This window comes from Zingiber officinale, chromosome 6A (assembly GCF_018446385.1).
Source record: "Zingiber officinale cultivar Zhangliang chromosome 6A, Zo_v1.1, whole genome shotgun sequence".
In the NCBI taxonomy this organism is placed as follows: domain Eukaryota; kingdom Viridiplantae; phylum Streptophyta; class Magnoliopsida; order Zingiberales; family Zingiberaceae; genus Zingiber; species Zingiber officinale.
The window spans coordinates 81,244,731-81,271,444 of NC_055997.1; the positions used below are offsets into that span (position 1 = coordinate 81,244,731).

General features: G+C 40.0%; 1 pseudogene; it reads right to left on the reverse strand.

Annotated features, from left to right (window-relative positions):
- Positions 1-7,099: 7,099 nt before the first annotated feature.
- On the reverse strand, positions 7,100-12,741 carry LOC121996723 (annotated as a pseudogene).
- Between the last annotated feature and the right edge of the window lie 13,973 nt (positions 12,742-26,714).

Consider the following 26,714-nt stretch of genomic DNA (forward strand, 5'->3'; position numbering starts at 1 on the left):
GCTCCAACCATGACATTGGACAGAGGAGCAAACCACATGATCAAAGGCAAACGACAAGGTAATATCTATATTAATTGATATTTTGCCTAATGACGTAATGAGCCTTGTAGGAAAATACAAGAATGCTCATGATTTGTGGAGCAAGATAAAGAAGGCTCAATGGGAAGAACCTATGCTTACACAAGAAGAAGAAAAATCCGAAGAAACGAATGAAGAAGCTCAAGTAGAGGAGGAGCAACTGGAAGGTGAAGAGTACTCAACTTCTAAGGAGAAAGAGGAGAAGGATGAAGAAATGTCATCGACTAGTGTGGATGAGGAGACATCTGCAAAGGTTGAAGAAAACTCTAAGACAAGTGAAGAGAATAAAGAGGAGGTCTTGGAAGTGGTCAACCTAGTGAGCACCTCCACCGAAGCAAAATCAAGAGATTACATCATTTGCTTCGGGTGCAATGAGAAGGGACACTACAAGAGTAGATGACCATTGGGTAAGAAGAAGGTAAATCCTAAACCCATTCAAGTTAATTTAAACACTAACAAGGGTTGTAGGAAAGAAGAAGCCCAAAGGAGGAGATTGCGCATTGTGTGCTTCACGTGTGGGGAGAAGGGTCACTACCACACCAAATGTCCCAAGAAGGGGGAAATTAAGAAGCTAGCACATCTAAAGAAATGGGAGAAGAAGAGGAGCTCGAGTAAAGGGGGAGCCTCAAGGGTAAGGGAGGTACATCCTAATTTGAAATTTAATTCAAATTTTCATTCTTCCATGCATGCTAGAAATAATGATTATCATCATGTAGCAATGCAAAATTTTGGATTTAAATATCATGATAGGAGTAGGGTAATTGTAGATCAAAACCCTAGAAGACCAATGCATGATAAACAAAGAAATAGTAGACCTAAGGAGACCCAAGACATTAATCCCAAGAAGGGGAGACACATGCCTAGAAAGGGTAGGTCTAGGAATGTCCATGGTGGACATGTTGACTCTAGGTTTAGGAACTTAGAGAGGGAAAATCAAGCTTTGAAGGCAAAGCTTGATAAATTGGAGAAAACCCTAGAAAGATTTGTTAGGATCGATGATCGCGGCTAGAGAGGGGGGTGTGAATAGCCGCCCCAAATTCTTCGTTTTTTTCTACAATTAGGGTTAGCGCAGCGGAAATAAAATGAATAGAAACGAAAGCGGAGAATAGCAAACCTCAAACTCGTCGATGTAACGAGGTTCGGAGATGAAACTCCTACTCCTCGGCGTGTCCGTAAGGTGGACGAAGCCTATCAATCCGTCGGTGGATGAGTCCCTGGAAAACCGGCTAATATAAACTCCTTATGGGTGGAGAAACCTCGCCACAAGAACTTTGCAACAGCAATAAGGAGTACAAAGAAGAGCAAGAACAAAATACACAATAAATGTACAAATACTCGCTTGCCTTCTCGTCGACTGAAGTCCCGGGTGAAGCACCAACTTCACGGACGAATGCCAACAAGCAACTCAGTCAAAGAAGCTCCCCCGAAGCTTCGGAGCTCAGCAAAGCTCAAGCACAGCTTTCAGAAGAACAGCAGCTCGAGGAGGAAGAAGAAGTGTTGTATCGCTGTAGAAGCCCTCGATCCTTTTATAACCTTTAATATCCTAAGCCAACCTGCGAACCTGCAAGCAAAAAGGCCAGAACACAGATGCCCGAAATAGCCTAGCCGTTGAGTCACAGACTTCTGGACCGATCAGGCTCCACCATCGATCAGAGCCTATCTGATCGGTCATGGGGACCGATCATTTGTTCCTTCCCGGCCTGTTGCCTCCTTCGATCGACCTTCCGATCGGTCTCGATCCCCCTACGATAACTGTAGCTTCGTTGCTTATTCTTGATCGGTCACCGGACCGATCACTCGTATCCGGATAGGTCACGGACCGATCCGTTTAAACTCGACCCTAAACCATAAATGGTTACGAGCGAGCTACCGAGCCCTCTCCGGGCTTGTGGGTCCGGAGAACGAGCTCCGATCCTCTCTCGACCACGGTCAGGAGAACGAGCTACAGAGCCCTCTCGACTTTTCATGCCATCAAGTGCCAAGTCTCCATACTTGGACTTTTCACCGAATGTCGGGTCAACCTTGACCCATCTGGATTTCCTTCTTGGTTTCACTCACCGGGACTTTCACCTAGCTTCACTCACTAGGGTTTCACCGCTTCACTCACGGGTTTTCAATCTGCCACTCACCAGACTTTCCAACCGCTGCTTCACTCACTGGGACTTTCCCACCGACTTCACTCACGGGACTTTCCGAACGCTCTGGTTTCACTCACCGGACTTTCAGAACTTCTGGTTTCACTCCTGAGGACTTTCCAAGACTTCCCGGCTTCACTCACGGGACTTTCACCGCCTGGCTTCACTCACGGGACTTTCCCTTTCACCTAGCTTCACTCACTAGGATTTTCATTACCTAACATCACTCATTAGGACTTCCATCAAGTATCCAACCTCGACCTACTGACTCTTCTTCATTCAACCTGATCAGACCTTGATCAGTATCTCTCCGTATGGACAACTGCACCTGCATTGTCCATGTCTACATGTATTTCTGTATTGTCAAACATCGAAACCATGACCAAGGTTTACGCTTGGTCAACTAGGTCAACCTTGACCTACTGGAAATTGCACCAACAAGATTCAATGTTGGATCTAAGGGTTTAGGTATGGTGTTGGGTAGCCAAAGACCCAACAATGATAGATCGGGTTTGGGATACCGATCTAGTGGCTCCAATGCTAAGGGAAAGTCTTATGCTAGGGTGACATATGACTATGCCAAGGAGAAACCAATAAATGGCAAGGGAAAGCCATTTAAAGGTAAGGATAAATTGACCAAGGACAAAGTGTCCAAGGTTAAGAAAGTTAGGTTTATAGGCCAAGTGTCACCGGAGGTGAACCAATGTGGCCTAGTCATTGTGGATGAGTCACCTAGGGAGGTGGCTAAGGTTAAGGGCTCTAGGGGGAGTTCTAAGAGTCAAATTGGGACCCATGGCCAATGGATCTCAGGTGGGTTGTACTTGGGAGTCTAGAGGGGTCATGGGATGTGCCAAGTGGTTTGGAGAATGACTTGAATCTCAAACCTAGGGTTTTGGCACAATTTAGTTTTGTTTCATGCTTAGAAATATGGCATTGGGGTCATATAGCATGATAATTGATTTTGAATGTATAGATGCCATATAAACCAATGCTAGACATGCATTGTGGGTTAGTATGGGCAAATACATCAAGAGGAAGCCAAAACAAGGACTTTAGGTCAAGGTTCAATTGAACTTTTTAGTTAGTTTTATGTTTTGTGTCAATCTTGGGATTGGTGATAGATATATTTTTATATATATTTTTTCCAAGTAGATATTGATATAATAGACCTCTCCACAAAATTTGGGGATTTTTGGAGGTCTGTGGGATTTCTGGCGTATTTCTGAAGTTGGCCAGAAAATGTTGATTTTTTCATGAATAGTGTACCAGTCGACTTGTACAGTTACCAGTCGACAGGTACAGTTACCAGTCGACTAGTAACACTGTTCAAATGCACAGAATGTCTCTGTAAGCTCGTTTTCATGGGGGCAGTCGACTGATACTTCTTGCAGTCGACTGATACCAGTTTGGAAGTGTTTTCAGCACTGGATTTTAACCGGGTCAGCTCATATAGATGTATGGGATCCATGGGGGATACATACATGAGTTTAGGGTCATTTGGATGACAAGTTTTCAATAATTGGAATATTGTTGGAGAACTTTTTGGATGTTAGGCAAAGGGGGAGAAGTAAGGTTTAGTTGGGAAAACCTGAAAGTACCTTTGTGTAGGGGGAGCCTTGGGATAGGTTCAAATGCATGATGCATTGTTACGGCGGTTGCCAAGTGTGTAACCTTGGCAACGTAAGTCCATTCGGCAGTGTAAGTCCAAGTGTGTAGCCTTGGCAATGTAAGTCCATTCGGCGGTGTAAGTCCAAGTGTGTAGCCTTGTCAATGTAAGTCCAATTATTTTTAGCATATTGTTTTGTTATTTGTTTTCCCTAACTTAAACGTATTGCCAAACACCAAAAAGGGGGAGATTGTTGGAGCAATCCTATGTTTTGGTGTTTGGGCAAAGAGTTTAAGTTAGGTTCACCCTTGTATTTGATATGTGTATTTGAGTTGTGCAGGTTTGCAGGATACACATGTGACTCAGGTTGATGGCTTCGGGTCCAGTGAAGGATGGAGCATCCGAGGGACCGTGGACAAGGCAGCGAGGACAAGGGCCAAGGGAAGCGACTTCGAGGCATACGCGAAGGATGACATTGGGGACGAGCCGCGGGCTTGAATGCATCTGAGGGACGAGAGCCAAAGGAAGTAGGCTTGAAGGCAAGAGGTCAAAGCTGCAAATGAAGTGTCAAATGAGTCATAAGGGTGAGGGTACGAGTGCATGAGAGATTGTACTCAGAGTAAAATCCTAGTTTTAGGGTTTTACTGTAGTAGTACTGTAGCGCTACTGTAGCAGTACTGTAGCAGTCGACTGGCAGCGAACAGAATGTCCACGGGGGAAAAAAACAAGGGAAAAGAAAAATTAAAGGAAAAGAAAATAAAACTTTTTTACACTTAAATGGGTACCCTAAACAGGCTTTCCCGGGACCCAATTTTTCATCCCCGTAAACTCGTCCATACGAGCTCCGAAAAATTCCTGAATTTTTTTTGGAAAATTCCCTTATCATTATTCACCATTTTTCTAGTATTTTACATTCTCCCCCACTAATAAAAATTTGATCTCCAAATTTCGTTATCTACCATCAACAAATACTAACAACAGGTAAAGAGTATAAATGCTGAATGGTAAATTAAATCACATACCTCAAGTGAAAAGATGGGGGTATCGAGCTCGGATAGTATCCTCAAGCTCCCAGGTAGCGTCCTCGTCCGTATGATACTGTCATCCGACTTTAACCAGTCAGATCATCTTGTTCCACAACTGACGCTCTTTTCCGTCCAGAATCCGTACCGGAACCTCCTCATAGGTGACGTCAGGCTGAACGAGAACTGAGATATCTGTCAGAACATGTGTCGAGTCGGGTATGTATCTCTTCAGCATAGACACATAGAATATATCGTGAACACCTGCTAGGGACGGTGGTAGTGTCAGACTCTAAGCTACTGCTCCAATCCTCTCCAAGATCTGGAATGGTCCAATGTATCGCGGAGCTAGCTTATCTCTGAGGCCAAATCTCTTCATCCCTTTCATGGATGAGACTTGTAGAACATGGTCACCAGTAGAGAACTCTAGGGGTCTCCGTCTCAGATCTCTTCTGACGGTCCTGCGTCTCTGACATCCTTCGTCTGATAGTATGGACCAACTCTGCCTCATGTTGAGCTCTATGAGGTCCCAACAGCTGGACCTCCCCAACCTCATCCACTACAACAAAAACCCTCATAGACATCGATTTTCCACCGGTGTCTATTACATTTTCGACCGATGTCTATGAAGGCGATGTAAAAGGTCTGTCATTTTAGACATCGGGTTAAAACCAGTGTAGTATCACTTAACGACACCGGTGTTCGAATCGGTTATTAACCGGCGTAGTATCACTTAACAGCACCGTTTCATCAACGGTGTAAAACCGATGTAATTTTATATGCTAATAACACCAGTTTTGGTAGCGGTATACAACCGATGTAATATCAGTATTTTTTAACAGCACAAATTTGATTTCTGAAACAGTGAAAAATCGACAATAACCAAAAAAATACACAAATATTCACAAATTACACAAATATTCTTCTTCCAATAGTATCCATAAAATACACAAATATTCACAAATTACATAAATATTCTTCTTACAACAATATCCATAAAATACACAAATATTCCTTTTACAACATCAAAAGGTAATAGATATTGTACACATCAAGGTAATATTCGCAATTTACATTCCATGCAAATGCATGCATCATCCAAAGTTTTCAAAAATCAAATACCTTTCCTACTCAAATGTAATCTAGCATGCATTCAGCTCACTCGAACCGCACTTCATCAATTTTAACTCTGGAGTACTTGAGATTTGTAAACTGTAAAAACACATAAATAATATATTAGTAAATCAAAACAAAAAATCATAATTGAAAAAGCAGTAAGAGTACCAGGTAACAAGATGAGTAATTGGAATGCTTAAAAACAGAAACGTTCATCAATTATCTCAACCACAAATAAATAGAAAGAAGAATCTGTTGGAGCAATCCCAATGGTCCGTGTGACCATGTGTTTTGGTGTTTGAGCAAAGGGTTTAAGTTAGGTTCACCCTTGTATTTGATATGTGTATTTGAGTTGTGCAGGTTTGCAAGATACACATGTGACTCAGGTTGATGGCTTCGGGTCCGGTGAAGGATGGAGCATCCAAGGGACCGTGGACAAGGCAGCGAGGACAAGGGCCAAGGGAAGCAACTTCGAGGCATACGCGAAGGATGACATTGGGGAAGAGCCGCGGGCTTGAATGCATCTGAGGGACGAGAGCCAAAGGAAGTAGGCTTGAAGGCAAGAGGTCAAAGCTGCAAATGAAGTGTCAAATGAGTCATAAGGGTGAGGGTACGAGTGCATGAGAGATTGTACTCGGAGTAAAATCCTAGTTTTAGGGTTTTACTGTAGTAGTACTGTAGCGCTACTGTAGCAGTACTGTAGCAGTCGACTACATGTTTTAGCAGTCTACTGGGGCAGTCGACTGGCAGCGAACAGAATGTCTCTGCTCGTATTGAATCGAGCCGTTGGGATGTAACGGTCGAATTTCCACTGAGGGCAGTCGATTGCATGTTTTGGCAGTCGACTGGTATGCGGGGTTTTCAACCTGCGGCTTATATAACCAAAGCTTGGGAGCTTGGTTAGAGTTGATGAAATTAGTGGTGGGTAACCTTTAATTAGTAGTCAACTAGTGCCCTAGCAATCCAAGTGCTCTTGATCGAGTTGTGGCGAGGTTTCTCCACCGACAAGGAGGATTGTGCTAGCCGGAGTTTCCGGGGATTAATCCACCGACGGATTGAGGGATTGTCCACCTTACGGACACGCCGTGGAGTAGGAGCAAGTTATCTCCGAACCACGTAAACGAATGTGTCAATTGGTTTGCTTGTCTTTCTCATTCTTAGTCTTTAGCTTTCGTATTTGTATTTGTATTGTTTGTATTCCGTTGTGCTAACAAATACGTAGGAAGCGAGTATTTGGGGGTGCCGTCTATCCAACCCCCCTTCAAGCTGGCCACCGATCATCCAACAGAATCAATGATGTAAGATACTGATATAGTCCAACACCAACACAAATTCAAAGAAGAAATTACCTATCTTTGTAAGCTGAAGCCAAATTTGCATAGGCTTCAGGCATAGTTGGTCTGATATTCACAGCACATATATAATCCTAAATTGCTTCAGTAACTCTACCAATCTCCTTAAATGTGTTCCTTCTATTGACAAGACCATCAGCAGCAGTCTGCGAAGAACTTCATTGTAACTGGCTATCACTTCTACATAATTTCCTTGGTGTAATACAAGAGAACTATCAATTTCCAACTAGGGGCAAAGACAGCAAAGAAAAAGATAGACAAATTATATGACTTTAGTTTCTTCCATTAAATGAGGCAATATGCAGTAACTCTCAAACTAGCAATGAAAAAGGCAGATATAGTACTCTACCTGTTGCTTGTATATAATAGCCAAGTTGTTGAAGGGCGCAGATATCCCTATTGTAACTGCTAAATTTGCCTTATAGAATGATGCAGCAACACTCATCATGTTGCCGCATGAAGAGAAGTTTCATTAAGGAACAAAAATAAACTATCCGCATAGTTGTCATCAAACATTTCTAAAGCTTACCAGTCCATGTATATGTTGCCAAGGCTTGACAATGCTTGTGGATGGTTAGGTTGTAAAGCAAGGCATGACTTGGGAAAAATTATTAAAATGAAGTTATTCAACGAGGAAAAAAAATTTAAGAGAATAAAAATATCCAAATTAAAAAGTCACCCTATAGAAGTTGATAGCCTCTTCCACATGCCCAGCGTCTTTGAGAGCATTCCCCTTTTAATGTGCAAGAAAGTCGTTCATTAACTAACCTGGCTCACCATCAAGAAGGATACCACATTTTGACATATTAGACCATTATCAACTTACCAGATTATTGTAAGCTTCAATAAAGGTAGAATCACAGTTGATAGCTTGCTTGTAATGCATAATTGCCATGTCAAGTTGACTTTGTTCATAATAGATGCCAGAAAGGTTTCCTGCGTCCAGATATCCCCAATGCATAGTTGACATAATAAACTCTCTTCAGAGCATAGTTTGCAGCAAAGTTATCCACAAAATCAAAAAGAGATTAACAGTCTAGTGGAAAAATAAGAGTTATTGAATTACGTAGCATATTCCGGTGAAAGTATTCTGCAATAGCAATGTTATGAAGAACTTGAAATAAATAGAAAATGATTAAGAGTTCACACAAACAAGAACTACACATAGTAAATAAACTTCTCTTCTTTTGTATGCAAGTCAACAACAAATCATCATGTACTTTAAAAATGAGTAAGATATTAGTTAAAATAGAAATAATTAGAGGAAAAAATAGACATGTTTCATATAGTAGCCAATTAATATATTTTGACATGGAGAAACAACATCAAACCCTTAGTTGCAACTATTAAGGAAACCTAAAGACAAACAGTGTAAAAGTCTTCACACAAAAAGTAGAAGTGTAGATACCAAATATGCAATTTATTCTTTCATATCAAACCCAACAAAGAATCATTGGATCACTGTCATCTTTGGGAAGCAATGAGATTTCAATTAAAATAGAACAAATTTGAGGAATTTTATATTCTTGATTTGTATAATAACTGGTAAATTGATCTTCGTATGGAGAAGAACCAAGTAAAATATGGTCAGTGTAAAAACCTTATGAGTTGAAGTTGAATTATATTTCAACTAAAATATAGATTAAATCAATGACAAATGATAATCAAAGTGAAGAAATAAACAAGTAGACAATAAGTTCCATTATCACAACAGTTCACAGAACCTAAACAACACAGAATAGGAAACAAGCATCACTCCAGAATTAAATTACTAACACGATTTTTTTTTTTTGTATCACCAAGTGTTCTCTTGTCTAAAAGATTACTAATTATTGCTTTAAGAAATAACATGAATTTCGAGTTAAATAAAACTCACCATTGGTTTATCATAGAATGGGAATCTTTGCATTTGTCGTACTGCATTGCTAGCAGCTGGAACTTCAGCAAATACCGCCCATGCCTGGCCTCTCAGCTTTGGTGTTTTCAAGGCCACAATATCCAGAATTCTTCCATATTGTGAAAATAAAGCATAGAGTGATCGTTTAAGTTCTGTAGCACAAAAACCAGGACAATGTAGTATGGAAAAATAGATTCCTTAATCTCTCAAATTCACAAATCCAGGCAATTGAGTCACACTTATGAACTATAAGTTTGAGTTTGATTTTAATCCTTATATTTTTCTTATGCAAATACCTGATAAAGGAAATGAATAAAGAAAATAGCAAGTTAGAGCACATATTACTCCAATGTATAGCATCACAACGGAACAGATCTGTGAACAGTTGTGCGTACATATGACGGGCAAACTATGAATCTCCCTACCTATTCTTATCCATGCCATGCCATTTAGATTCCCCAAACCTACCAATTGAATACAATTAAATTCCTAGCAAGCAAGTAAGCTACAACAACAATACATTCATACCCATCTATTCCTTCATTACTTTCATCAACACAAAGCAGACTAAAAACATTTAAGATTCAACTTTATCCCTTATAGCTGTGAAACGCTAAGCCTCTGGAAGAACATAAAATACGTTATCACATGATGCAAGTTTAGATCAGAGAATAATTAACGCCCAATAGAGTTCTGTTTCCTGAGAGACAAAGAAGAACATGTCGCCATCTTTGCAACAAGTAACAAAGAACTTTGAGGGCCTGTACTTTGAAAACTAAATCTTTGCCTACGAGGAACAAAATGCTCAGGTATGAAATAAATATAAGTTATTCTAAATCTGGTATTCTAACATCCATTAGATATACTTTCAAATGCTCACTGAATATGTTTAAACACCGTTAACATTCACAAACAAGAAAAAATTCAGTAAAAAAAAAAACCTAAACTGAAGAACTCATATGTTGGGAAAACCCAAAACCAACAAAAGATCTGTGCAATACAATGGGCTCTAACCTTCTTTCTTGACCTTCTCATTCAAATTGTTGATGTACATTTTTGATTCGGGGGGATATCCACAGTTCACACATGATTACAGTACACTCTTCTTCATAGCAAACAACACAGAGTAGGAAACTACAAGTTCCGTTATGCAAGGTTGACCATAGAGAAAGTTAAAATCCTGTTACTCTTATGTTGGTCTCACTGCAGAATTGCATCCGTCATGCATTTGCTGCAATTTCATAAAAGATATCCTTAGGTCATTAAGCCATGTGCAAGCTCTGTTCATCTTTTCACCATTTTTAAGCCCCAAAATCTTATATATTTTTCATCATAAAGGACTTTTCGTTTGCTCATAGCTTGAATATGTGGTAGCGCTGATCAAGCAATTTCTTAGATTAGGTTCAAATGACATCAATCTATATGACTGAGGAAATCTTGCAATAACTTGAATAGAAATTTGAAATATTCTGTATTTTTTCAGGAGGGATAATTCTAAAAATGATAATAGCCATTCCATATCAATTATATGAGTTGAAGTGCTAACTAAGAGAAAAACCACAAAGGTACACAAACTTCCAAAAAAAAAGTTGTAAAATGTCAATTCTGATTGACATAAAAAATCATTACCTAGGCCGAGGGCTACAACTTCTTGACCTTCCTCTTGTCTTTGGAACTGCTTCCTTAATTTTTCCTTTATGTCTAGAAAATATTAAAAAAAAAAAAAGATACATACAACTTATTAGATTTCATGTTAAACAGAAAAGAAACATCACATTGCTTAGTGTTTACATCCATAGAAGATGAGATACACGTCTACAAATTGACGAGACGCAGTCAAAAGGGCAACATTACACTATGAATTGTTAAGAGATTAACTAAACTTGTAAAACTCTGCACAAAACTAACAATGTGTGACGAAGAACCTCAAACAGTCACCCACTAACCTATTGCTAACAATGGGATAGTAGTTTAGAACATCAAAGGCTGCTTGAATTTATTAAATACTAAAAATTCTTTCAAGTATACTTTGCATTTATTGTGGAACTTGTGTTCCAAACAATCATATAAGATTTCCGATGTCCGCATTAATATCCCTTGTCTTTGTCTAAGTAACTAGATGCACATCAAAAATCAGATATACAAGATCAGAAGTGTTGGAGTGACAGTACTCATGTCTTTAAGATATTAAAATTTGGACCACTTATTCAGTAAATTTGTTCAAGTATTGTAAAGGAGATATACAAAATAATTCTTAAATGCAAAACCTTCCAATTATTTCTAATCTACTGAATTCAAGTCAGTGCAACAATAGCAAAAAATAATCACTTCAACAAAAAAATCACAAAAGAATACTAGCAGTTCCATAACTTACATACGCTCAGCATTTGGTCCATATTTTGCAAACTAAACCATAATATTCCGACCATCCACATTCCTCCCTACAATATCCAATAAAAATAATAATCAAATTACAGGTTACTTTCCAGAAAATCAAACATCGTCAGAAAAATAATTATCAAAACCAAAAATAAAGTAGAAGAAACTTGCCATCAAGTCTATCAACAGCCTTCTGAGCCTCATCAGCATAGTTATACCTCACAAAAGCAAACCCTCGTGAATCTCCAGTCCTTTGAGTCGCCAAAAGACGAACAAACAATTTAGTAAACAATTGAAACTCAAAAATCGTATCAATAACAGCAATCTCTCACCTCCGGTCCCTTGGAATGAACATGTCAATGACTTTCCCGTATCGATCAAAGAGAGGAAAGAGATCATCGGCAGTGGTACCTAGCAATTCGAACAGAACGCGAGCCAAAAACTAGATTCCCATCAAAACCAGCAAGAGAGTGCGGGGAGAAAGGGAAAACACTCACGGAAGCTGATGTTGAGAACGAGGAGGGAGAAGGTGTCCTTGATGTCCGGCGGCCCTGATCTCCTGAAGTGCGACATGGGTGGCGACGAGACTATTCGGATTTTTAGGGTTTCAATTTTCGGGGGGAAGACTGGCGAACGATGCAGATGGGACCATCTGGCGACGTCGATCTGAAGAATTAGAAGGTGAGGAAAGGGGTCGGCGAGGGTGATCGACAGTAGAGGAGATGGCGGGGCAAAGATACGACCTTGTTGAACCAGATCCTGCGGGCGGACTGGATTGCGTGGTGGAGGTCGGAAAACGGCGAGGCGGAGGCGAGCTCCTTGGCGAAACACTTGCTGCGACAGCACCGTAGCACATCGCCGTCTCAGCTTCATGTGCTTTCCCGGGATCGGATTCTTCCCTCGCCCATATTCTAAGAGAATGGATGCCAAGACATTAAACCAAGACATTCAGTTTAAAAAGGATTACGAATCTAAGTAACATAGTCCACGGGGTGGACCTGCCTTCCCAGAGTAAGATGTCCCAGGAGGTTGCCTAAGGGGGAAGAGGGAGATGAGGCTGAGAGAGATGGTTGGACGACCAGCGACGAGGAGAAAAGTGGTGGCGGCGTTGCGACAGTATATGGTGGACGACGCGATAAAGGTTTAGGTTTAGGTTTGGAGGAAAGAGTGAAGTGTTGCAAATTTCGGCTAAGTATTGGTGGGAAAATTAAATTATTTTATTTTATCATAGATACCGGATTTTAAAAACCACTGTTAAAATCGGTGTCTATTAACGAAAAAAATGCGCTCATAGACATCGGCTAAAAAAACCGATGTCTATGAGTGAAAATCTGCGCTCATAGACACCGGTTTTTGGAAAAACCGGTGTAAAATACTCAAAGACATCGATTTTTGCTTAAAACCGTTGTTGTTCCACCGATGTCTATGAGGGTTTTTCTTGTAGTGATCCTAGAGGGTGGGTGTCCGATAAGGCCTACCATACAACGCTTCAAACGGTGCCATCTGGATAGCCGAATAAAAGCTGTTGTTGTAGGCGAACTCTACCAATGGCAAATAGTCCTCCCAACTGCCTCCAAAATCCAATACACAAGACCTCAGCAAGTCCTCTAGAGTCTGAATGGTCTGCTCTGACTGTCCATCTATCTGCAGATGGAAAGTTGTACTGAATCGGAGCTGAGTGCCCAAGGCCTGCTGCAGACTCTGTCAGAATCGAGACGTGAACCGGGGGTCTCTATCCGAAATAATAGTCAACGGGACACCATGTAATCTGATGATCTCTCGGCAGCACAGATCTGTTAATCGATCCAGGGAATCAGTCTTCCGGATCGCTAAGAAGTGCGCTGATTTGGTTAATCGTTCAACGATTACCCAAATCGCGTCATGGGCTCGTCGTGTCCTCGACAAACCTACTACAAAGTCCATGGTAATGTGTTCCCATTTCCACTCAGGAATAGGAATCCGCCGAAAAAATCCGGCAGGTCTCTGGTGCTTAGCCTTCACCTGCTAACAGACCAGACATCTCGCTACAAATTCCGCGATGTCTTTCTTTATACCGTTCCACCAATAGGAACGCCTCAAATCTCGATACATGCGGGTCCCACCTAGATGGATCGTAAATCGAGAGCGATGAGCATCTTGAAGTAGCTCCTGTAAGACCGGATGAGACTGAGGTACGCATAATCTGCCTCGAAAGTATATAACACCCTCCTCATCTCGTGTGAACTCGGTTTGCTGCCCGGAAGCTATCTAGCTGCTAATGAACTGCAAATGCTGATCACCAGCCTGGGCCTCTCGAATCCTCGTCCTGACGACGAATGAGCAACTATGATAACCAGAATACCCTGCTCTGTCTGTCCTTGCTCATCAAGACCTAACTCAGAAAAACCCTGAATCAAGCCCGTGACCACAACTCGGTGGCAAGCTAAAGTCCCTCTGGACTTTCGGCTAAGTGCATCGGCAACCATATTAGCTTTCCCCGGGTGGTAGCTAATGGTACAATCATAATCCTTCAGGAACTCTATCCATCTCCTCTATCGGAGATTAAGTTCCTTCTGAGTAAAAAGTTATTTGAGACTCTTATGATTAGTGAGAATCTCCATTGTAATACCATAAAGGTGATGCCGCCAAATCTTCAAGGCAAAAATAATGTCGGCCAGCTACAAATCATGTACTGGGTAGTTCTTCTCATACTCCTTCAACTGTCAAGAAGCATAGGAGACTACTCTGTCGTGCTGCATCAGAACAGCGCCCAAACCCTGAAGAGATGCGTCGGTGTAGTGTACAAATCCGTTCTCTCCCGAAGGTAAAACCAAAACTGGAGCCGACACTAATCTCTACTTCAGCTCCTAGAAGCTGGTCTCGCAGTCCTCTGTCCAAGTGAACTTTACGCCTTTTCTGGTCAGGCGTGTCAGTGGCATAGCTAGACGGAAGAAACTCTCGACGAAAGGTCTGTAAGATCCTGTCAGTCCCAAGAACTGCGGATCTCCTGCATTGATTTCGGCTGCTCCCTACTGGTGACAGCTTCGATCTTTTGTGGGTCTGCTGAAATACCTCGGCTAGAGACCACATGACCCAAAAAATCGACTAAAGATAGCCAGAAGGCGCACTGGTTGAACTTCGCGTATATCTGATGTCGTCGAAGAGTCTCCTAGGCTATGCGAAGATGCTGTACATGTTCCTCCTCGGAACGCAAGTAGATCAATATGTCGTCGATAAAATTGACAATGAACTAGTCTAGATACTCCAATAAGATGCGGTTCATCGAATCCATAAATACCGCTGGAGTATCGGTAAGCCCAAAATGGCCTTACCATTAAAACTCATAATGTCTGTACAACAAACATTCTCAACCAGAGATCCTCGATAACAAGTCCGAAATCTGATCACTAACTACAAATCACCAAAGAATAGATCATCTAATGTGAGGGCAATACTCCATCACAAGAAATACTACATATGTGGGAGCAATGCTCTACCACCAACAAGGCAACCTATGGGAGCAACGCTCCACCATCACAATCTAAAACATGTGGGAGCAATGCTCCACCACAAACAATCCATAATATGTGTCCAAGACGTCTCACTATCCAACTAGAGACTGCACAAGATCACTCTACCACATATCACTGTGAGCAACCAAGGGTATCACAATCCAGTAAGCAAATCAAATCCATCGTCAACTCTATCAACATCCTAGTGGGTCACCCACCAATAGGAGAATTAGTTGACAGGATAATACAACAAATGACATAATGTAGACACTCCACATCCTGCATTCAACATAAGTAGAATCATCATGATGTCACCAACAATACACCTGACACACGTGCACCCACACAACATAGGTATGATCGACATAATCCTCCAATTAGTACACACCAAACATACTCATAACACAGGTATAATCAGCGTGATACCTCCAAAAATACATTTTGAACCCATGTGCATATATCAATTTAGGTATAATCGACAATACACCTCAAACAATATTCACCTAACATATATATATACCTATGACAAGAGTAAAATCAACGTAATACTTCCAACAAATCATAATAGACATGAGTGTACACACAGAACAAATATAATCAACAAGATACCTCCCATAAAACACCAAACACATGTACACATACCATAACACAGATTTAATCGACATGATACCTTCCATAATAAAATCAGACACGTACACCTAACTACATAGCTATAATCCACAAGGAACCTAAAATAACCATATCGGAACATGTATACAAATAATACCTACAAATGGATAATCTACCGCAGGGCTCCTACAACACATAACAATCATATATACATGCAACACAACTATGAATAATCAGCATATTAAACCCAATCAACCTGACATTCCCTATGCTACCTTCTAAATTATCCAACTGGGTACATACAGTCTAAAATGAAAGTCCACATGGAATAGGATAGATCGATCCTCTATAGACTGGCCAAACCGACAATGGTATACGGCTAATTCAGTCCTTTCCCATGTCAGTACAAGCCATGTACCCAATGTGCTCAAGATATCCAACTAAGCACGAATAACCCAAAGATCAACATTTTTATAAACTAGAGTAAGTCGATCCCCTGTTGATCGAACCAACCAAAACAATGAATCGGTGATCGACTATCTAAATCTAACAAATGTACGTTAATCCTCCGCAATCACTAAGGTATATCGATCTATGACTACCCAAGTCGACAAACATAAATCAGTCTTCTACTGACCGATCTAACAAGAGTAAATCAATATTTACTAATGAAATTAACTAAGATAAAATGGTATACTACTAGCTAAGTCAACATGAATATGTAGATACTATCCACTACATAGCTAATAATAGCAGAGGCTGGTATGTGCCTTCATCTCCTACTAGTAGTAACAGAAGCTAAAACTACTGGTGGTATGATATGAAAAATCACCAGAGATTGTAGTCCTTGATCTCTATTAGGGTTGACCATGATCAGTGGCTAACCCATCACATGTAATATGTGCTACAACAACTAGCCAGGTATTAAATACAAAGTGCTAATACATGTCATAACTATCATAGTCAACAATGCATACACTAACAGAAGTATATGATAACAATATACCAACATACCTCCTAAAGCTTGGAGATGTCCTGTTGCTGCCAGGTCCCAAAACCCAAAAAGTCACATCGAGAAAACTAAAACACGAAATCCGAAACACGGGATATAAGACTCGTAAACCGTGCTTTGATACCAATAAATTGGTATCAGATAAATCTCGAAAATCCAGAACACATAGCAAGTATCGTATACCTGCTCTGATACCACTAAATTGTCACGCCCCGGGGGAGTCCCTGTCCGAAGAAATTTCGGCAGCACCTCCCCTGTACAGCTGACAATCTGAATCATTTCTACATGCACAATATACCTCAGCCACAGGCGGCTGGAATATACACACAACCACGCAGTTTATATGCAGCATACTCGGCTGATACAATAAAAACACAACCGCGCAGTTATATGTAAAACTAACAGCCCACTCGGCTGTACCAGAACCAAACACAGCGGAAATACAATGGACACACATACAAACTAAAAACGAAGACGGCTAGCCGGCTAGGCTTACACCACACAACCAAAACAACACTCCATGAACAAAGTCGGAACACAAAGCTAAATACACAAATTCATATACCAAAATACAAATAAACAAAAGTGAAGATAGGTCTTCTGATGTGATGTGGGGACCAGCAGACAGGATACTCCAAGCGACTCCATGAACAACCTGGTACCTGAAAAAGATAGTGTCCACGGGGGTGAGTTCAACAACTCAGTAGATACCTAGTTGACATGTATAGTAAACTAAAACAAATGGTAATAACTATGGAGTACAGTCTCCTAGACAAAAGCTGGAAATGCACAATAGAAAAGGCTGAAGAGAATTGTACTCACCAGGGCCTCCTATTAGAATAGTCATGTCATCAAACCGAGAGTATCATAAATCCGGTATGCATGTCAAACATATGCATCCATCCAAATGCAGCATATAAATGCAACAAACACAATCAATAAATGCATAAATGCATATGATGCCAATGACATGGTCACCCCTGAATCCAGTCAACCATCTCACACACAATGGTGAGATCGAGTGGGTAGGGCTGTGACAACCGTGCACTCTGTCGTCACTGCTCCTGATGAGTGACTGAGTGGATGGGATGCTGTCGGAGTACTCCTATCCTCCTACCCCAAATCATAAATGGGGGAGCTCGATGCTCTCATCTCCCGGTACACGATGACGGGGAGGAATCTCTGTCAGCTACCACGCTGCATCACACTACCCATGAGCTGACCAACGGAGCCAAACAAAGTCCAACCGCCTACCGGCTACCACACTGCTACACTAAACTAGCAGAGCCAAATAGAGCAGAACTGTTTGCTGGTTACCACGCTAAGTCACCAAACCAACGGAGCCAAACAGCAGAACTGCCACACACTTGTCTGATATACCACTAACCTATAAGTGGTGGTGTGTACAGATACATGTAACTGGCGATGTGCTCGATAATAATGGAGCAGACTATCGCACAACATGCAATCATGCGTGATGATGCATGACACTAAACATTGCAATATCCTGAACAACATAGAAATATCCATATATATAAAAAATATGTACCATAGGGCAATGAACCAAATCAAAGGTACACAAATCAGATAAGATATAAAACCTAGATCCTGAACACAATAAACACATGGTCGTGTCACTACCCCAATAAGCATATATAATCAGGTAGGTACTATCATGAAGTGCATAATAAGTAAACGAAACAAGCATGTAACAGGTATCGGGTAGTGACCAACCGAAGCAAAGACGAGCATAATCATTACTAAAGGTTATAATCTACTAGCATATCAACATGACATTATCAAAGATAAGTCAAGGTACCCACCTCAAATAGCAGGTCCAATCCAGTCAAATCCAACGTCGAGATGCTCGTCTCGAACCAGAGTCCTGTAATACATGATATACAGATTTAGCAAATTACATATAAATAAATTAGCTAAATCAAATCCTCGAGAAGCTAACATAAATCCAGATCCAATTATAAACCCTAATTGGATCATCTAACTCCTCAATCGACTTTAACTAATCCAAACGAATTAAAACTTGCAATAAGCATAATCCATCACAACAACTTAATCTAAACCAATTCATAAGAACTCACCCAAATCCAGGATAGTCGCTGATGGCTCACGGTCAAAGGGTTTCCCTACCCAAAACAGAATGCCCGGTGTTGTGGATCGTCAGTGAACAATGCTGGCCAAGCTACAAAAGCTGGTAGACAAACATCCACAACCTTCCACTATAAATTAACTCGCATCACTACCAAATCTGATATCATACTTCTTACCTCAATTTTCCAGAGATCGAGCTGCTGAAAAATCTGTGGTTAGAGCTATGGATTGTCCGCGTACAATGCCGACTAAAGCAGGGTAAAAGGATGTTGCCCTCCACATCAAATGTTCCCTAACTCAACACATTACATTTAAATTCTAATTTCCTCATGTTAATCATAACCAGTTATTGATACCATTCAAAACCATCAACAAACTGCAAACTGATCTCTAGCTTATCTTATTATGGTTGCTCCCTGTTGACACACAGTCAGGGAATGCAGCCGCTGGAAGTTGTTGTAGGAGCAACGATGAAGCCACTGTTGCCCCTCCCACTTCCTCAACTTGCTAACCCCTACGGCATAGGTTGGCCTCCTCTTTGTCTGACCAACAACACTCAACATCTAAGGAATGGAGAACTCAATCAAGTGGCACTGATGTGATTGAGCGGCAGCGAGAGATCTGATCTAGGGCATGACTGTTGTGCTCCCAAATCGCAGTAGAGGAGGGTGATCAATGTCAGCGCTAGAGCACAGGGGAGACCGACAGCACTTTCGTGTGGCGACGTCTGTTGTGGCCGATGGCAACGCAGAGGAAAGAAGGGAGTCACTGATCGGCCGGGGCGAGGGCTCACGGACAGCGGCAACCGGCGATCAGTGGCGTCGGAACGGCGGTGGCGCTCACAGTGTCGGCGCAATGCCTAGTCGCCCCCTCTCTGTTCCCTAGCGTTTTCGGGTGGAGGATCCGAAGAGGTGATCGGTGCTGAGAGGAAAGGAAGGCGAGGAGGGGATCGGGCGGTGGCTTTTGTACGTGGAATGAAGAAAAGAAATGGAGAAGGAATCGTTGCGTGAGAGGAGAAGAAGGAAGGCAGCGAGGAAGTTAGGGCATAACGTCGGTTTCGGCAGGGGGAGAAAGAGGAAAGCACACGGGGGAAAAAAACAAGGGAAAAGAAAAATAAAAGGAAAAGAACATAAAACTTTCCTCACTTAAATGGGTAGCCTAAACAGGTTTTCCGGGGACCCAGTTTTTCATCCCTGTAAATTCGTCCATACGAGCTCCGAAAAATTCTCAAAAAATTTCTAAAAATTTCGGAAAATTCCCTTATCATTATTCGCCATTTTTTTCGGTATTTTACAGAGTCGTCATGGTCGAGGTTGTGACAGGAATGTCTAACTTAAGAAGTCTCGCATAGAGAGCAGTACCTATGAAGAGATACTTAAAGATCTACAGAGACAAGTGACAAAGTTATCTTAACGTCTAGCGACACAAGATTTTAAAGGTTGTAAGTTTCCTTATCTTAATTTGGATTCTACTTTTGCAAAACCCTTTCACAATCACCAGAACCATGGTCGAGATGAACTGTGTAGGAATTATATAATAATTGGACAAAACAATTAAACACTTATAGCGATCTCCCCTAGATCTACAATCGGCGACGGTTGGACTTGCTATTGGAAGAACAATCACAAAATCGGAAAACTCTTTATGGTTCATAAACCAAATCCCTATCTAATGGATGTTCTCATTCTCTGCAAGACACATAGTCTCGGTAGAATTCTGATAGCACTTCTGTTGTGCTTCATTCTCATCTGCGTACACAACGCACAACCTTTTCCTGATGCATGCACTCCTTTCTCATCATACACCAATTGCCTTGGACGCTCTTTTATATAGAGGAAGATGACTCTTCCTCTACCTCCATTAATGGAGGAAGGTGAAAGGGTTGGAAGATGAAAGGGAAGAGGTACCCTTTCACCTTCTTAACACTAACATCTTTCACTCGTCCAAGTCAATCCTTAAAGGTTAACTGGTCACATAGACTACAAGGTGATTATGTCACAATGCCAAAGCCAAACATTAATTGGTCACAAAGACCGATTAAGTCATATAGACTATTTGACGATCAAATCACGAAGACCAGAGCAAAATTAATTAGTCACAAAGGCCAAATATCCATACATTAGGGAAAATGGTTCGTGCAACAACAAACACACTGAGCAATTTTTGCTAAGAAGATTGTTACACCTTATATAGCTGCTCCATGAGCGATCAATGCTAACAAAGTTGTTACACTTTACTTAGCCACTCTTCCAAATGAATTAGAGATACTCTCATTATGGCACATAGCCTCTCTCCTAGCAAAACATATCGGTTACCCAGAAAATATCCAATCTCCCAGTGACACACAACCATTATCTAGAAAATATCTATGTCTTGCTATTTACCTAGATTAAATAATCTTCATTTACATCAATATGAACATTTCTAATATCTCATAATGACTATTATGTCAAGAGCATGTTTTATATTCAATATTCACAATCATTTCTATACATAACAGAAATGAGTCGACCAGTGAATAACATCAAAAGTTGTAAATTTATTTAATCTTCCTTTTTAGCTAGAATCTATTCATTTTAATCAGTCACTTTCCTAGTTATGCTCCATAGACCGAATCATCCATAGTCAATAGGAAACATGCTAAAGTAGCAGACACTATTATAACTTCAAGTAGATAGCTAAATAGTCACTGAGGGTAAAATTGAGATTAACTTATAATCTCAATGGTCTCACATAGTAGAGAAGCAGGGATCCATTCTCTTACTATCCTTCTTGTCGCCATAGCACATGTGGTATGAATCACATGCTATGATGTTATTCTCTTTACTAAAAAGAGCACATGTTTTTCTTAAATTTTAACATCATACAAATTTCGATATACACATACCTAATGTCTAGTCCTGAATTCAACATATGAATTACAATCTGGCCTTTAAACAGATTCAGTAAATGGTGGGTATATTTACTCCGATCATTATATAAATGATCTCATCTTGATACAATTATCAAGGCGACCTTAACTTATAGTTATGTCTCTATTCACAACTACATAAGTTGTTCCATAAGTAACGGTCTTATCTCTATTTATACTTAACAAATAGAGATGATTGTCCATGTAAGTGGACTAATCTCAATCTGCCAACATGCTCATCGAGACTTTAATCAAAATGTAACAATATATACACTGAATAGATTATGACATTTTACAATGTGTTACATTTTACGAAGTCACAAAGACTTCCCATATCCTTGAAATGACTCTTTAGTCAATGACTTAGTAAAAGGATCTTCAAGCATAGTACATGTAGGGATATACTCAAAAAGTTATCATTTCTTGTCCACAATATCCCTTACAAAATTATGCTTAATTCTATATGCTTGCCTTTGCTGTGATATTTGGGGTCCTCAGCTTGATCGTTACAATACACTGTAACATGACTCCCATTGTTCTTAGCAATCTTCAAATGCTTCAGGAACCTTTTCAACCAGATAGATTATTGCACAACTGATGCGCAAGCCACACAGCTTTCATTGTCGACAAGGCTACATAAACATGCTTCTTGTTATTCCATGAGATGGTGTCACCATTTAGCAAGAAAGTATAGCCAGATGTAGATTTTCTATCATCAAGGTCTCCTGTCCAATATACATCTGTGTAGCCACTTAGGCTCATCTTTGATCCTTGAAAATAGATACATAATATGTTGTCCTTCTGAGGTATTTTAATATCTTCTTCATCACTTTCCAGTATCTCGATTTTGGGTTTAATTAGAAATGACTAATTAAGCCAACACCAATACTTATATCAAGATGAGTACACAACATATTGTACATCAAACTATCAATAGAACTAGCATATGGTATTACCTTCATTTTGACTATTTCTTTAGGAGTCTTGGGATACAATATTGCAATCTGACATATTGAAGTGTTGTAACATCTTAGCGATATAAGCTTCTTAAGATAATCCCAAAAGCCTTTTTGATCAATCTTTCATGATCTTCACTTCTAAGATGTACTTAACTTTCTTCAAAAATAATACCCTCCATTTGGGTATATCCTTTTGCAACTAGTCGAGCTTTGTATCGATTAATTGATCGATCCACTTTCCTCTTGATTTTAAGAATCAACTTATTCCCAATAGCCCTTCGACCCAAAGGAAGATTAACTATAATCCCAAACTTGATTCTTTCTCATCCACTCCATCTCTTCAACCATTGCAACTTTCCATTTTTTCTCTAACTCTACATCCCAATGCTTCCTATTGAGATTCGTCATCGTCAATTGGAAGTGTTATGAATGCCTCAATCTTAATATCCAACCTCCTCTTAGGGTTGATTTTATGAACACTTCTTCGTAAGTTAGGCTATTAGAAGTCAACTCATGACTTGGCATATCACTCTCACTCGGTTGACTAGACTTAGACATCCCTTTTGACACCTCTCTTCTTGATAATATCTCATCCTCCTCACATAGAGGAACTTTTTTATCAACATCACCTCTGATTAGGAACTCTATTTCGAGAAAAGTCGTATCTCTCGAATCTATTTCAAAGATGGTTCCATCTAATTGCTCACCTATGCAAACAGAACTTTTGGAGATCTCATGATATCTAATAAAGATACATTTCTTACCCTTAGGTCATAGTTTTCCATACTTGTGAGAACTCTCATGAACATAAACAACTGACTCCCAAAGTCTCAGGTTTCTTAAATCCGATTTCCTGCCTGTCCAATGTTCATATAGGGTAGATGGAACTGACTTTGAAGATACTTTGTTAAGTATATACGCTGCAATTAATAATGCATCTCCTAAATAGGAGATTGATAAATTAGCCTGCGCCTTCATAGACCTTTCAAGAAGAGTCCTATTTCTTCTTTTAGCTACCCTATTTTGCTGTGGAGTTTCAGGGATTGCCAGCTGTCTAATAATTCCTCTATCATTACGTATTTTTTGAACATACCAGACACATATTTTCCTCCACGGTCAGTGCGTAAAGTCTTAACTTTACATTCCGTTTGATTATCAACTTAATTTATATAATGAATGAAGCAACCAATGCTTTAGATTTGTAAGAAATCAAATACACATAACCGAACCAAGAGAAATCATCAATAAATGTAATGAAATATGAAGCTCCATGTCTAGCCTTTACATTCATTGGACTACAAATATCCGAATGAATTATTTGCATTGGTGATTTAGATCTAATAGCCTTACCAAATGGTTTCCTAGTTTCTATTCCAGCAAAACAATGCTCACATATAGATAAGTGAATCTTAGCCTGAGTGCCCAATTGCCCCTCTCTAGCCAACCGATTCATACGTTCTTGTCCTATATGTCCTAATCTAGCATGCCAAACATCATCGCTTATATCTATATTATTAGTTAGAGCAATATTCGAAAAACAACCTTTAATTGCACAATTGACATCTGGTTAAACTTCAAGAACCATAAAACCATTTGTTAAAAAACCATATCCAATTAACACTGAGTCAATCTTAAGTTCAACACATTGGCTGTAAAAATTAACACAGTGTCATAGGTCAAGAAGACATGTAACGGAAACAAGATTCCATCGAATTTCAGGACCATACAGGACATCATGTAGAAACAAAACACTACCACCATGAACGTTGAGTTTGCAAGTGATGATTCCTTTGACTTCAAGTTGGCATTGTTTCCAATATAGATCCATTTGTTGCCAGCTGGTACCCAATGTTACTCAATAAATGTAACTCATTACCGAGCTACCTGGTTGGTTGCTTCCAATTCTATAATCCACAAAGGATAAGAATCAGCTAACAATACTGAACTATCAACAAAATGCTCAGGAAAAGAAGACACACATGGATTTACCTTTTTTGGCTCAATGCACTCCCGAGCGAAGTGACCTTTCTTGCCATAATTAAAACAAGTCAACTTGTTTTTAGGTTCCTATCTTCTTGATTGGACCCTATCCCACAGTAGCAGCTATTTTCTTCTTTCCCTTCCCTTTCTTGTACTAATTCTTTTTCATAGATCCAGATGATCCAATAGAACCGACAACCACATAGGCTTGTCCAGAAATCCTTACGGATTCAACTCTCTCCACCTCCAATTCTACATGGCGTGAGACGTCAGTGAAATTCTTGATACTCTCACTGTGAGTTAGGATATGCTTCATGGTTTCCCAAGAATCTGTAAGGGAATGAATAACCGCTTGAACATGTTGTTCATCGGTCAACTCATGACCAACAGTTTTAAGCTCCCGAATCATGTTCGACATCTCCCTAAGGTGTTGAACTATAGAAATATTTGGACGCTTCTTATAGCTGTCAAACCTGATTGTCATCTATCGAAGCTTGCTCAGACTTACTCCACTGTATGTTTTCTTTAAGGGCTACCCAGACTGCATGAGCCAAAAGATAGGACCCATACTCAAAAGCTAGGTCATCTACCATTGAACTAATCAATATGCCCTTTGTAGTGGAGTCCTTTTTCTTCCATGCCTTATAGGCATCAAGATCTCATCTGTACTGTGCAGTGTGACCATCTACAGGTTCTACCATAACCTGATTTACAACCTCTAGAACTTTTTGTTCCTCAAGTATATATTGTATCCTGAGCTGCCAGATTTTGTAGTTATCCTCATATAATTTCTCTCTGTTATTGAGTTTAGCTATGATATTCTTATTTGCCATGATATAACATAAATAAATATATTATTTAGTATTTAGTGTAATTCACATGCATGCAATTTATGATTGACTCATTGTTAATTTGACTTGGTTTACAAAATCAAGTGATAACTACATTTCCACTCATCATTTGTATGATCCAATCAAAACAACATTTATCAATACTATTACACGCATCCCAACTAATGAACTTAATCATTATTCTATCATGATTTCTTTAATTAAATGAACTAATTATTTAATAAAATGAACTAATCATTTTTTCGTGACATCATGTAGAGCAATCAACATATGAATGAACATATCATTAACATAAACATGCTAGAGTTTGTTAACATATAACAAACTGACATGAACTAAATAGACTAATACTATTCATACATAATGACACTAACAATAATAGAACTCTAATTAACTAGATAAGCTACTATCACTCCCACTAGGACAAACACTAGTGAAGTGACCAACATTATCTCTTTCAACCTAGACTCATTTAGGGTAATCTCAGGCGGGACAGCTTCAGGATTCTCCATTAGATCCCCAATTGGAATCTCTTCTGGATCCTCCTTGATCATTTTTGGGTCATATTCGAACTCTTCAGGATCCTCTTCAATCTTATGGTGAAGCAGTTCCTCACATAATTTTGAATATGTGACACATCCTTGATGACACTGTCACGCCCCCAGAAGAGTCCCTGTCCGAGAAAATTTCGACAGCATCTCCCCTGTACGGCGGACAATCAAAAATTTTCTACAAGCACTAAATACTCAGCCACAGGCGGCTGGAATCATAACAATAATAAAAATCAATCACCACGCAGTTTATATATATATTCAGCCTCTGGCTGACACAACCACGCAGTAATAATACTCTGACTCAAAAACCACCCTACTCAACTACACTCGTAAAGCTCAAAACCGACGAACTCACCTCTTCTGCCATCCAGGCAGGCATGTAGTAGAATAAAAACCAAATACAAATCCATCAATATAATAAAATCTATATCATGTCCATAAGCAAATAAATCTAGAACATAACGAGTTCAAACAGTCTAGAACATAAAGAAACCAAAGAAAACCAAACATATCCTGGAGGTCTGCAGGACCAGCACTACGTGCAGTGAGGACTAACGACTGGAACTCCCTCCTGACAGTATCAACCTGAAAATATCAACAATGGAGGCGGGGTGAGTCCAACACTCAGCAGGTACAGTTGATATGCAAAGTAA